Source organism: Euprymna scolopes, chromosome 5 (genome assembly GCF_053919585.1).
Source record: "Euprymna scolopes isolate OS-2025 chromosome 5, ASM5391958v1, whole genome shotgun sequence".
NCBI classification, from domain to species: Eukaryota; Metazoa; Mollusca; class Cephalopoda; order Sepiida; family Sepiolidae; genus Euprymna; species Euprymna scolopes.
In genome coordinates, this window is record NC_136486.1 from 143387085 (window position 1) to 143400138 (window position 13054).

Here is a 13054-nt window from a genome sequence, read left to right on the forward strand (position 1 = left end):
GTGATGTAACCCACTTTCCGGTTTACGACATCCGGTTGCGCATGCGCGCAAAAACATGAACTCATAACAACGTAAAAAATAAACACAAATCGCTTCTTTTGCAGAATTTGACCTGCGCACTGAAATATTAACGTTATTATTTAGAAATTATTATTTAATATGGGAAGGGTGAGGATGTTTTGCAACTATTCTGTATTACAAGTATACTGTCGCATTTTTCTTACAAATAAATCAACTTTGACGCGTTGACAGCGTATTGTTTTACTGTATACGTTTTCAGCGTTCCAATTGTTTTTTCCCCGTTTAAGTTATCCAAATAAACAATTGTTAATACTTTCTGCATCTTTTTTACATCGTTCATTTCCGTATAACGTTGAAGTTATTTTAACGCAATTTTCTTACAAATAAATCTACTTTTACCCGTTGAACAACCATAAGAGCATTTTACAACGTATTGTTTTACTGTGTACGTTTTCAGCGTCCCAATTGTTTTTTTTTCTTTTCGCGTTTAAATTAAACGATGTATCAAAATTTGAATTTAGCTTTAAGCATTATGGCAGGATTGGAGTTTAAGTGGCGATTAATCTCGAACCAAAAACAACCCAAACCAAAAATGAAAGGAACTCAAATATCGATTCACCGGTTTTTATCTATGGAAACAATGATCATATCGTTCAGTTTACAAATAAGCTGAACTTATTTCTCAAAATTAAACAATATAAACATAATTTTTTTCTTTTAATGTAAACAATATTCTAAATTTCTTTTAATATTGACCTATTTTAATGTTAGTCTTTTTCTTTATCACTAAAAGACAATAATATTAATAAATTCGATTTTTCTACTGTTGCAGGAAGTACTTAGCACATGATGCGATTGTTTACCTCTATAACTATCAGATACACCCACTACTGTTGCTTCATCCAGGAAGGAACTCTGCAGAACACTCTTTTCTGTCTTGACAGAGTACAAAACTGACTTTGCAATCTGTTGGGGATGATCGTTTCTTTTCCTTGCAACCCCTTCCGTAGCGAATAGATGTTGCTAGCTTATCTCTGCTCCATTGTTATTATCAAAGAAAAATGTTCAATTGAACTCCAATATTTGGTTTATCCTTGGATAACATTCGCAACAGAAACGCATTTTGTAATGCATCGAAATATACTTTCTTTTATTCATTCCATACATCCAGTGCCGATCGGTATTTTTATGTACAGAACTTCTTTGTAAATTCTTTCCGTCTGTGGAACATTTTATCATGGGATTGCTTGTCTGCTCATTACAACATCGTCGTCTTTAAAATCTTATATTAACAAATTATTGTGAAAATCCCGTCAGATAAGACATAAATTCATACAATAGATCATTATCAGTAGCCCCACAATTTTCCCCATCTTTCAGCTTGCAACAAAGTTTGTCTCATAAACTCTTACATTTAAGTGACTTTTCGTCTCTGATGACTCAATAGTAGAAAAGATAGATAGAAATTAAAATACAATTGCACACACACATGCATAAAAAACGTGCGCATTTTCTGTTAAGTTATAGCCCGTTGACTTTAGTGCTTTACGCCAAACATCTAGAGTAAATGTGGTCTTGTGATAAGTAATCTTTTAAAATTCCTATTAATCCCTAAATCTTCATAGAACAGATACCATAATATTTAGTTCGATGCACCCTATCAAACAAACGTCCATACGAAATTTAAACAGATCGGCTCAGAAGTTGGCAAGAAAAAGTGGAACGGACATAGACAAACAGACAAGAAAAATATAATATACACGTTTTATGTAATATTTATGCATATATATGCTTAAATAGTATAAAGTTTATATATATATATATATATATATATATATATATATTTATATATATATATATATGTGTTAGTATATGTCTATGTATATCCCTAACTAATTAACCGATTATTATTAATTTTGCATCAAATCTGCTCAGCGTAAGGAATAGTGATGTCGGCTATATTTAGTTTTATGCAAAAGGCTGAAAACATCCTAATTTTGTGATTTTTAAAAATAGATATTACACATCAATTAATAAATATTCGCCTAATTCTATTTTTAAGGGGTTTTGCAGCATCAGTGATGATGATCATCATCATTACTAGTGATGGAAGCGATGTACCTGCTTCCTCGCCAAGATAGAACGTGACACGAGGTTGGTTAACACGATTCCAGATACTCTGAATAGGAGCTAATCTGCATAAGTATAAAGAAGTTATAATCAAATGCTTTTGCCGTCCTTTGTAAGAGTGCTTCAGGCGACAAATAATAAACATAATCTCATTTACCTGAAGAGATGGTAAATTTTGTGAGGAAGATTTTCCGAGCAAGGAAAAAATATTTTAATGATCTCAGCTAGTGGACTATGTGCTGCATAAAAATGCGAATCATATGAATGACGAATAAAGCATATATGTTAGTATAAGCCGCCGGCGAAGACCACTAACACTTAAGGGATCATGCATTGTTATACATTTTCGGGTAATTCCAAGATCATTGTATTAAGTATTTTTATAAAATAATTTTCAATTTTGAATTGTTGCATTTTTTTTATTCGTTTATTTTTTCCAAACAGTTCAAGAATTTAAAAAAAAAATGGCGTCTTTATTGACATGAGACGTAAATTCGTATTGAAATAATTTTCAAATTGTTTTGATAGTTCAGCAAATAATCTACATGTATGATGCAAGAAGTGCCCCCTTGCCTCTTCTTTTATTATTATATCGTCTTCGTTAACCTGAATTAGACTTTTGTTGTTTATATAGAAATGCAAGTGTACACTTTAACCATTTTCAAGTGTTGACGAAAGAGACAGGCCAAACGAAAAAGATAGCCAAGAAGAATTGTTTCTTCACGCAACACCATAAATAAAATAAAATAAAATACGTGTCTTTGTATTTGTCTGTGTTTTCGCAAACAAATTTCGATGGAGACCTTGAATATAACATTGGTTGGGACTATGGTGTCCTAGGAAATCACAACGTTGACAATATATTTTCTAGAACAACTCATCTAGGTACTATATCTATACTGCGTGGAGCATTAGTGGCAGTGTGCTTCATTATGTCTTTATCAAACCAGCTCCACAAAAATAGCTTCATGGCAACTCAGAATAGCTCCATCTAAGACGATTTTTGCTAAACGGTCGTTAGACGTTTTTGTTTTAGGTTCGAGTCTCTGTATTGTAGAATGAACTGCATGAAGCTGTGATCTATAAAAGGTATCTTAACAGTCTATAATCTTTAGAAGAGAATCGATAATTATATCGGAATTGAGAAAAATATTAGAATCGTATCATCACTCGTTAAGACAGGATTTGAAGAGGATCATATTGTAATCTGCAAGGAAGTATTCTTATTTATATAAAAAAAAATCCGTTTGGTTTGAAGTATCCAGAGAAAAAAGTTGTAGAAAGATAAATTCATGTATGTTTTTTTACAGGAAGATTAGATTTGAGTTAAGCACCTTTACTGGAAATAACGATAGTTTAGAAAAAGGCTAGTAACCTTTTTTGAGAGTAAGGAACTTTAGGGAAGAATATAGACTTTATCTACCTTCTTTAATTACTAGGAGTAATAATTTAATATGGCACTTTATAGATTCTAGTACTCTCAATATCATTTTCAAATATATTTCAACTTGTATTAGTATTGAAATTTATGTATTTATTATAAATCTCTATTATGAAAACTTTAAAATTTACAATGTGAATATACAGAAAATATTCTTCTAAGTATTTTATCATATAAACCAAAAATGTCCATGTAAGTTGATATTTTAGCATCGGTTTCAGTTTTTTAAATGTGTTACTACTAATCAAAGTCAAGAGCCACTCGAAGATAAAATGTAAATAATACGAAAATGATTGTCAATCGGAAGATGAAGAACACTATGAGAGTAATGACATTTATAATGGTATGACCTGATTATTACTTAAAGTGCAAATAATTATAACAAAACATCACGCAGTGACTATGAACAATAGTTAATCACAAATAAATTGGTCACGAATAGCGTCGCACGTATTTTTTCTCATGTATGAACGTGTGTATATACAAACGTATGTATTCATAGTGTGTTAAAAATTCATGGTATACCAGAGCTACTCGGCTCAGCTTCAATCTCTAGCATCTCTCTGAAAGAGATTCATAATAAAATATCGTCTAGATTCAACCACCGTCAATAATTTTCCGTTGTCCCTCTCTATCCTTAAAGCTAAACGAAACTTTCTAAAATGACTCGTCTGTGGAAGAAAATACCGCGAGGATGCTTCCCAGCTAATTACAACATTGTTGTGTTCATGTTCAATATGAACAATTTTTGTTGAGCCGTCCTCTTAAATAATTTCCACCCTCATTAACAATCATCATGGTGTTGATTCATTACCCAACTGAACTCATTAATCCATACACTCAAGTGGCTCTTGGGTGTTAATAAATGACTCTTAGTAAAAATAAACTGAATACTCTCTTGTTGTTTAATGGAATTTCATGTCGGATTCAAATATTCAATATCTTTTTCAAGATAGTGGCAGCTTATAAAAATGAATTGTAGTTTATTATAATATAGTTTAGTTATTTTTGTGAATGAATGACTTGAAGAAATATCATATTTAGGGACAGTAACTTGTTTCATAAGAAAAAATTTATGGATATTGTTATTTGATAATATTCATGCTAAAATCTTGTTCTTTTATGGTTTTTGAATTTTATATGAGTGTATATGCATTTACTTTTTTTTCATATAATTTTTAGACACATTTTATGCTGTTTTAGCATGTTATGAGCGCCAGGTGTTTCATGATAAAGGAAGCTATAGTTATACTGGAACAACTTCTATATTCATTTGAACATATTCCATGTGACATTCTTTTTCCTGAACGCTTAATACTAACGAATAAATGTTATTTTGAATACTGTACTTTGGGGTAATTGCGCCAAATCCGGGGCAAGTGCGCCAAATAAAAAAAGTGCTCTTTATATTTGCCAAAAGAGCACTTTTAGGTAGTTGATGCAATTACCCCGGACTTGGCGCAATTACCGCAAAGTACAATATGGAGACGCCAGAAATACTGTTGTAACGACAAAGCTGATGAGTAGTTCATAAGAATATTTATAGAAACATGACAGAGAAGAATGAGTTAGAGCATTAAAATAAAAATAATGGCTTTGAAGGGAAATCTTGTAATTTATTGTTTAGAAACGGAATAAAGTATTCAATTACATTTAAGTCACACCACATATTTAATCTGTAAATAATAAGAAAATTAAAAGGAAAAAGCATATTGACCTAATTCAGTAATCTTAGACATTTGTGAAAATCGATTTTTAGAAGGGAAGCATTTTCACATAAAAGAAGGATTTAAAAAGTATTTTTTTTTATCATACGAAAGTCTTTTCAAGTTAGTAGTGTACATGCGTTACGAGAAATGCATACCAGTTTTCATTTTACTGCCATTTAAGTACATGTGAGATCACTTTAGTTCTTGGTCAATCGAAATTGCTTTCATAAGATGAATGGGTGTGACCCACGCTCGCCATTTTGTTAAATTGCCTTCTCTATCGCCCCGTTTTTCTTTCTCTTCGAACGCAGATGGGAAATACAAAGGTGGACTAATGTTTACTTGCCGATATTTATCTATTAAGAAATCCATTGAAAACGAGCGCAGTTTGTGTTTTTCTAAGCATCCGCTCTTTTGAAAAACTATTTAGACAGTTGAATACGTGGTAAATACATTTCTGTGTAAATTGGCAAAGGAGGGGCAAGATGGCGAGTGAGAACAAGTAATAAGAAACGACGAAATAATATCAGAAAACCAAAGTCATAAATACAATACGAATATTAAAACTAAGAAATTTAAACTAAAAAAATACGTGTGAATAATTTTCTCATGGTGTAAGCTTATCTTCTCATTCTAGGAATAAATGAACTTATACAGAGACAATAAATACAGTTACATCCAAATATCATGGGAGCAATCAATTGCAGTTATGGTCCCAGTATTATGACGTACGCCTCTGTAACATACTTTTGTTAATACACATTTTGTTAATTATTACCTTGAGTTTGTCTTGATTATTAACAGGTCACAGCAAATTCTAAAAGTTTTAGAATTAAATTGAGTTTCACTATATTTAAATTTTAACAAGAAGAAATAAAAATCGTTACTTTCATGGAAGATGCTCGACTGAGTTCCAATCTTTGGTTCTTCCAGAACCTCTTAAGATTATAGTTATATTTGTTGCTTCAGTCATCATTTGAGTAACAATAAAATATATCTAATAAATTGTAAATCTAATTGTAAGAGTGTCAGTCTTATTAAAACCAATGGGTTTATCTCTCTTATTAACCTCAATCCTTCGATGTTATGCAACAACACAAAACGATAATCCTTTCTTACGCTATTTACTTATCAGAAAATTTCAGGAATGGAACTTCTGTACATCCGGGACACATGACCGTGGAAATGTTTGTTGATTAAAACTTTCAAATCCAAAGTCTACATAGTCTTGTTATAAACCGCTCTAAAAGTAAGTAAACGCAGTTCGTACTATTGATCAATAATCCTATAATAATCCTCATCCTCCAGCTGGCAGTCATTTTCGTCTCATTTAACATTTATTCTTGAGTGGTTTTTGGACTTGATAAGCTGTCGCCAAATAGTAAAAAAAAAAAATTCTTCAAATTTAAAAAGTAACCTACATTATGAAGGACAGAGCATCTATATATAAATATCATCTGTCTGTTTAAATGTATGTATGTATACGACGACGACGGATTTTCACGAGATCGACATCGTTTTGAAGCTCGACCCCTCGGACGACAAATATCGAAAAATTATCTAAAAACATTATTTCCCTCACCCTCAACTGGGCATTTTTCTACAGGAAGGGGTCGCCTTTTTCGCCGATATTTTAGAAAGTCTACCCCTCTTTTCGATTGACTAGCCTTAATTTGGCGATGGGCACAACAGTAAAGACATCACGTTTTTTTCACGTTCTTTTCCTCCTCTGTGCTACGGGTTCGAGCCTGCCTACCTACTACCACTTTTTTCTTTGCTCACCACACACCTCCAAACACCCGAGCAACGGCGGGCACCCAGGCTAGCTTTATATAAGTACTAGAATCCATATTAAGGATTAGAAAATGGTAAAAAGTGGACCTTATGATTATTTTCAGTAGTCTCGTAACTCACACTTCCCTTATGTGATCGTTTAGTCATTACGTTTCATAAACAATATTTTTTACAAATGGCGTAAATTGTTGTTTTTCTGGTCAAAATCTATGCAGCAAATATTTATCGTTATTTAGGTTTTGATCTTGAAGTAATATTATTTTTTAAATCTTTAAGTCAGGTGGCTTTATGCCCTGTCAGTAGTCATTTCCATAAAAATGCTTGCACCCAATATTCGTATCTAGCGATTAAAATGTAATTTCAAACGGGAGCTTGTCAAACCGACTAATTTACTAACGACCAGAGACCCAGATAGCGATGCATCATTACACATAAAAAGAGATGCTTAATTTGTATAATGGATAATTATGAAAATGGCTGTACCGGATTAAATACTATCGGGTCCTTCTTTGTTAGAAAGTATGAATAAAACTTGAGTGCAATTAATGATATGTGACGCAATGGAAGCCTGTCTGGCATGTCTTTCCATTTATCATTAAGATTTAATTAAATCTGGAGTAATTGATTGAAAATGTAAATTGAAAGAAGTAAGCATGTGGCGTATGAATATATGATCAAATATATCCCTCCGACGTAACTCTGGGGGTTAAGCTTTGTAGCTTCTGCCAGTGAACTTTCCGATCGATTTAAAATAACCCCAAGGGCAATTAGTGCAAAGGGGACGAAAAGTGGTTAGCCGTCGATTTCGATTAACATTTGATGAAGGCTTGCTATACAAACTTTAAAAATTGAAAATTCCGATGTGTCTAATACAAAAATAATGACGGAACGAGTGGGTTTTCTTTTGAATTACAGATTCCTAGTGCGTAGAGAAATCAGTTTGCGACTAGCCTCGACACCGATCATGCAGAAAGGAAAAGCCCTTAATAAGTTGACTATAATTAAAGGTGCTGAATGTATAAAAGCGATATAATTAAAATATATAGTTTTAAGGACAAAACATTTTTGTCCATTTTCAATACAGCTATCTCGCAGGCTCAGCAAAGTTTTGGACTCACGACAGCATTTTTTCCTATGATAGCAGAAAGAAAATTACGACTAGACACTTACACTGAAGTTCGAACCAATGACTTAAATATAGTTTTTCGGATTTTAATACAAAAAAAAAAAAACAAACAAAAAAAACCCTCGTAACTCTCGATATTCGACCCTGGGAAATATATAATTAACAATAGTTTCATATACTCTGCATCAAAACTCTGGCTATCATGGTGCAGCAGTAATTGTTTACAGATATGAAATATAATATTTATTGTGTTTTAATGTCAAAATAACCCTCAAATGCCTTAAAAGAGAAGAATCAAACTAATGTTTAAAATTACTATTTTATTCATATTATTGTGGGTCTGCATGTGTATTTGCGTTGTCAGCGCCTGAGATTCAACATGCTGCCCATTAAGCCGAGTCCTGTCATCAATTGAGACGATATAATTACCACACTGACAGACAAGTCTTCATGAGTATATAAAAAATTCCGTTCACTACGTGAAAAAAAAAAATCAGTAATACCCCCATTTATTCTCAGACGATGACGAATCTAAACGATTCTAGACGCAGTAAATCTGTTCACTAACCATCTCTGATAGTGATACGAGATAACTTAGCTTCAGATATTCACTGGGGTTACGTACATGTATCCCAATAGATAATTTGGTGGGGATGCTGACTTTCTGTATAGAAACCCACATACTTGATGATGGTCACTAGTATATATTGAACAGTAAAAAATCTGGCTATGCGATTAACGTCGACTCTATTAGGATCGTCATCACTAAAACAATCAATGTGGCTGCGATATGTGAATGACATATTCATAGTGACAAAAATATTTGAAGTAGTAAACAAATTGAAATTTATATATATAGATTAATAGTAATATTTATTGTTAAATTTATCATCAAATCGTACGTATATAAATTTTAACGAATGGCTTTCACCTCCATTTTACCCTTTTATATAAAACTAAATCAAGTTAATATAATCCACATTGTTACTCCTTGCACCTAGCAGATTCAGAATTACAGGATAGTTTATTTATACATGAATACTTTACATAGAAATTTATAAACATTAGATTTTTAGCCAGTTAAAAACGGGGAAGAGTTATAGACCGTTGTTGTGGTTCTAGGAAAGGATTATAAAGGAAGACGCTAACAACAGATTTAGATCGAAAGCATTTATTGTACAAGAAAATGAAATATAAAAATAACTGTTGTTACTTTCCGATTGATAAGTTTGACAGTCAGTAGTCTCGCGTTAGATTGTGATATTTCCTCATGAGAATATTATCCTCGTGATTTATATAATAGTTAGCAGACTCCATTATACGTGAATAAGTTAGTCCCCAGGAAACTTGTTGACACAGAATGTGTGCTTTATGCCAAATTGATGGTTGAAAATGGTTAATATATATATATATATATATATATATATATGTATATATATATGTGTGTATGTGTGTGTGTATATATATATAAACAGGTATATATATATGCATATATATGTGTATATATATGTATATGTATATAGTTCTCTGCCGAGGGATGGCTGTCTTCACAGGCGAATTCAGAAGACATCTGTAGCTTTTGAGACGTTGGAGAAGAGAGCGTGGTCTTATCGTATCATCACAGATAGGTCTAAGATCTGCGTTTACAAGACCTGTGTGCTAACCACACTTGTATTCATCGGAGATATGGACATTGCATCAAAGGCACATTAAATGGCTTGAACGATTTCACCAAAAATGCTTGAGACGTATCTTAAGCACCAAGTGGCAAGCACAAGTAACCGATACTGAAGTCCTTGTGAAAGCATGTTGCTCTAGTGTTGAGACCCTTGTAATCAGATCTCACATGCGTTGGGTGGGCCACTTGGTTCGAATGAAAGATTGTAGGCTGCCAAAACAATTTTTTTACGAGGAGCTGGAAAATAGCAAGCACCCTCAACACAAGCCTAGGAAGAGGTTCAGGGACTCTATAAAGAATAATTTGAAAGTCTTACAAATCGGCATCGACACACGGGAAGAACTTACTCTGCAAAGGCCGAAGTGGCTAAAGCTTGTCCGTGAAAGTTGTGATGCCCTAGCGAAAGGTAAGCAACCCCACAGCAATCTGAAGCGAGAGCTTCGCAAAGGTTTAATTGATGGTCTTAACCATGACACACAGAGCTGGAAATGCGACACTTGTGAATGAGTGCTTTTGTCAAAAGCTGACTACGTCAACCACCTTAAGTCGCACAAAACTCCTGTTCAGGTCAACTTTGCACCTATTAGTCCGAAGCAAACGATCTGTTTAACATGCAGCAAAGTTTTCAAGTCTACTGCTGGTTTGAGGAGACATGTGATTGTTCATAGGAATCCCCTTCACCTCTAAGGGAAGTCAACTCGATGGAAATTGCTCAATTTGTATGTCACATCTGCTTCAAGATGTGTAAATCTGCGGCGGGAGTGCAGAGTCATCCGAGATGGCATGGACGAGAAGATTGGGAGAACTTAGTGTGACGGCAATCATATATATATATATATATATATATATATATATATATATATATATATATATATATATATATATATATATGTATATATATATATTCTTCATAAGTTTTGGTTTCGGTTGCGATTCAAACTAATGCCACCAAGTTATATGGATATATTTTTTTATTTTGCAAATCACAAATTTATAATATATAAACATCGACATAAAATTTACTCTAAATTAATAATATACGAATTCTGTACGAATAAAAATATCATATTTAAACATATTTTACGACCGGGTTACGCCGGGTGTCTCTGCTAGCTTAGATAAACACTTTTTCAGTAGAAGCAAAAGAGCTACAATAATATCATACCGCCTCTATTGACGCTGAGCATTTACAGAATGCTAAAAGCAATATATTACACATGAAAGAGTTCGCTGTAGAATTTCCACAGGTCCCGCTTGTAAATTAATAAAAAAAATATTAAAAAGGTCTGCGCATTTAACGATGGAAATTCTATTTTAAACTGACAGATAGAGCCGCTTATAGAGAAGCTAGGACACTGATAAAATAAAATTCGTCCAGCGACGAAACTGTCATTTCAAGTAGATTATTGTATTAATTGACAGTTCTAAGCCAATTCGACCATCAAACAATGTAAGTAGTAAAAATAATTATTTCATTATTAATATAAATATATATTTTTTTATTTTAACATTTTTTCACCCAAACAAGGCGTACTGCTACATGGATGTGAATGGGTACTAATTGGCATCATGTCTATAAGCAATTATGTGGGAAGTTGAGCAGCGAGATGCCTGTCCACGTTACATTCCCACTTCTGCATGTTAATAAATTTAGTGAAGCAAGAGACAGAGAAGAGAATTATAAAATCAAGCAATCCGAGGGAAAAAACTATTACAGTAAAAGGCATCTAGGGAAATCAGCAATAAAGAGGTGCGATTTTGCTGCCTATCAGATTAGTAAGTGTTATATAAATCGGGGGGGGGGGGCACAAGTACTATGAATTCATCAGAGCACATTCCAATAAAGTACTTGTAAAACAGGCACGGGAATGCAGCATCCGGCGATGGGTCAGGGGTTGGAGTTTGACCGATAGGTTTATTTCTTCACGACCGGCCGTGGTTTTCTCATCAAGAATTCAAAGCTTCACATTTTAGTTTCAAAGTGATCGTCTCGCTTCCTAGACGTTCGAATTTCAAACTCCAGACTCTCTCTGAGTTTCTCACAGACTGTCTCTCACTAACTAACTCTCACTTCCTATATTGAGACATCCATGCATGTCTGGCCACGTGAGAAAAATTCACGTGTTTCAACATGTGCGACTTTGCACGTTTCCGACATATGATTTCCCAATAACCTATTTTTTCTTTGATGTTTTTACAAAGGAATTCAACCTACATATCTAATTCATTTAACCAATATTTTATTATCCACATTCTTTTAACAATTGAATAGTTTATTTATTATTTATTTCATCCGAATTAACAATTTACTGGACATTCCATTTAAACCTATTGTTCTTTAAAACTTATATCCAAGGTTCGATTTCTGCTTTCTCTCATTGTATTTTCATTTTAACTAATCTCTCTATTTTTATACTTACATGAAAAGGGGACAGCCCTTATCATGTAACAGTGCGGTACCTATTAAAATCGGTATTCTTTTGGGCATCTTTTCTAACAGGAATAAACTACTGGTAGATGCACCAACTAAGATGTGATCAAAACACTTTATGCATGGGCGAATGGTAAATTTGCACAGATAGTTTTAGGTTTTAATAATTTTCTAACACGATAAAGGAAGCTCACATTTTTTGTACTAGATTTGGCAATATCCTCAATGTATTTGTTCCAATTCATGTTGTTTGTGAATGTTAAGCTGGGGATCTTGAACGGTGCGCTTTCAAATGAGGTTCTATTAATCATTGGTATGCTGAAAGATTTAAAGAAAACTATGAGGGGAAAACAAATGAACACATATCCAAGGAAATGGCAGAAACAATAGAGGATGACCTCCAATCCGTAGTGGAATGGTTGGTCACATTCAATGCTGCTAAGACTAAGCTTGTTTCCTTCAATAACTACAAGAAACCTTCTCTACCACCAATAGCAATGGCCAAGAACACATTACCTGAAAGTACTTCTTTTAAACTCCTCGGCCTAACGTTTACAGGGAATATGAACTGGAATAGATACATTGAGAGCATTGCCAAGGCTGCTGCAAGGAAGGTTGGCTCCCTCTACCGTGCTAGAAAACTACTTACGCCTGACAGTATCCTATACCTCTATAAGGCAACCATTCGCCCATGTATGGAGTACTATTGTCACATCTGGGCTGG

At 33.5% G+C, this 13054-nt stretch overlaps 1 protein-coding gene across 1 annotated transcript in view; it reads right to left on the reverse strand.

Moving 5' to 3' along the window:
• LOC145276641 (chitin synthase chs-2-like) overlaps window positions 1-13054 on the reverse strand; it is a 270308-nt gene that overhangs the window by 205614 nt on the left and 51640 nt on the right. The window lies entirely within an intron of this gene.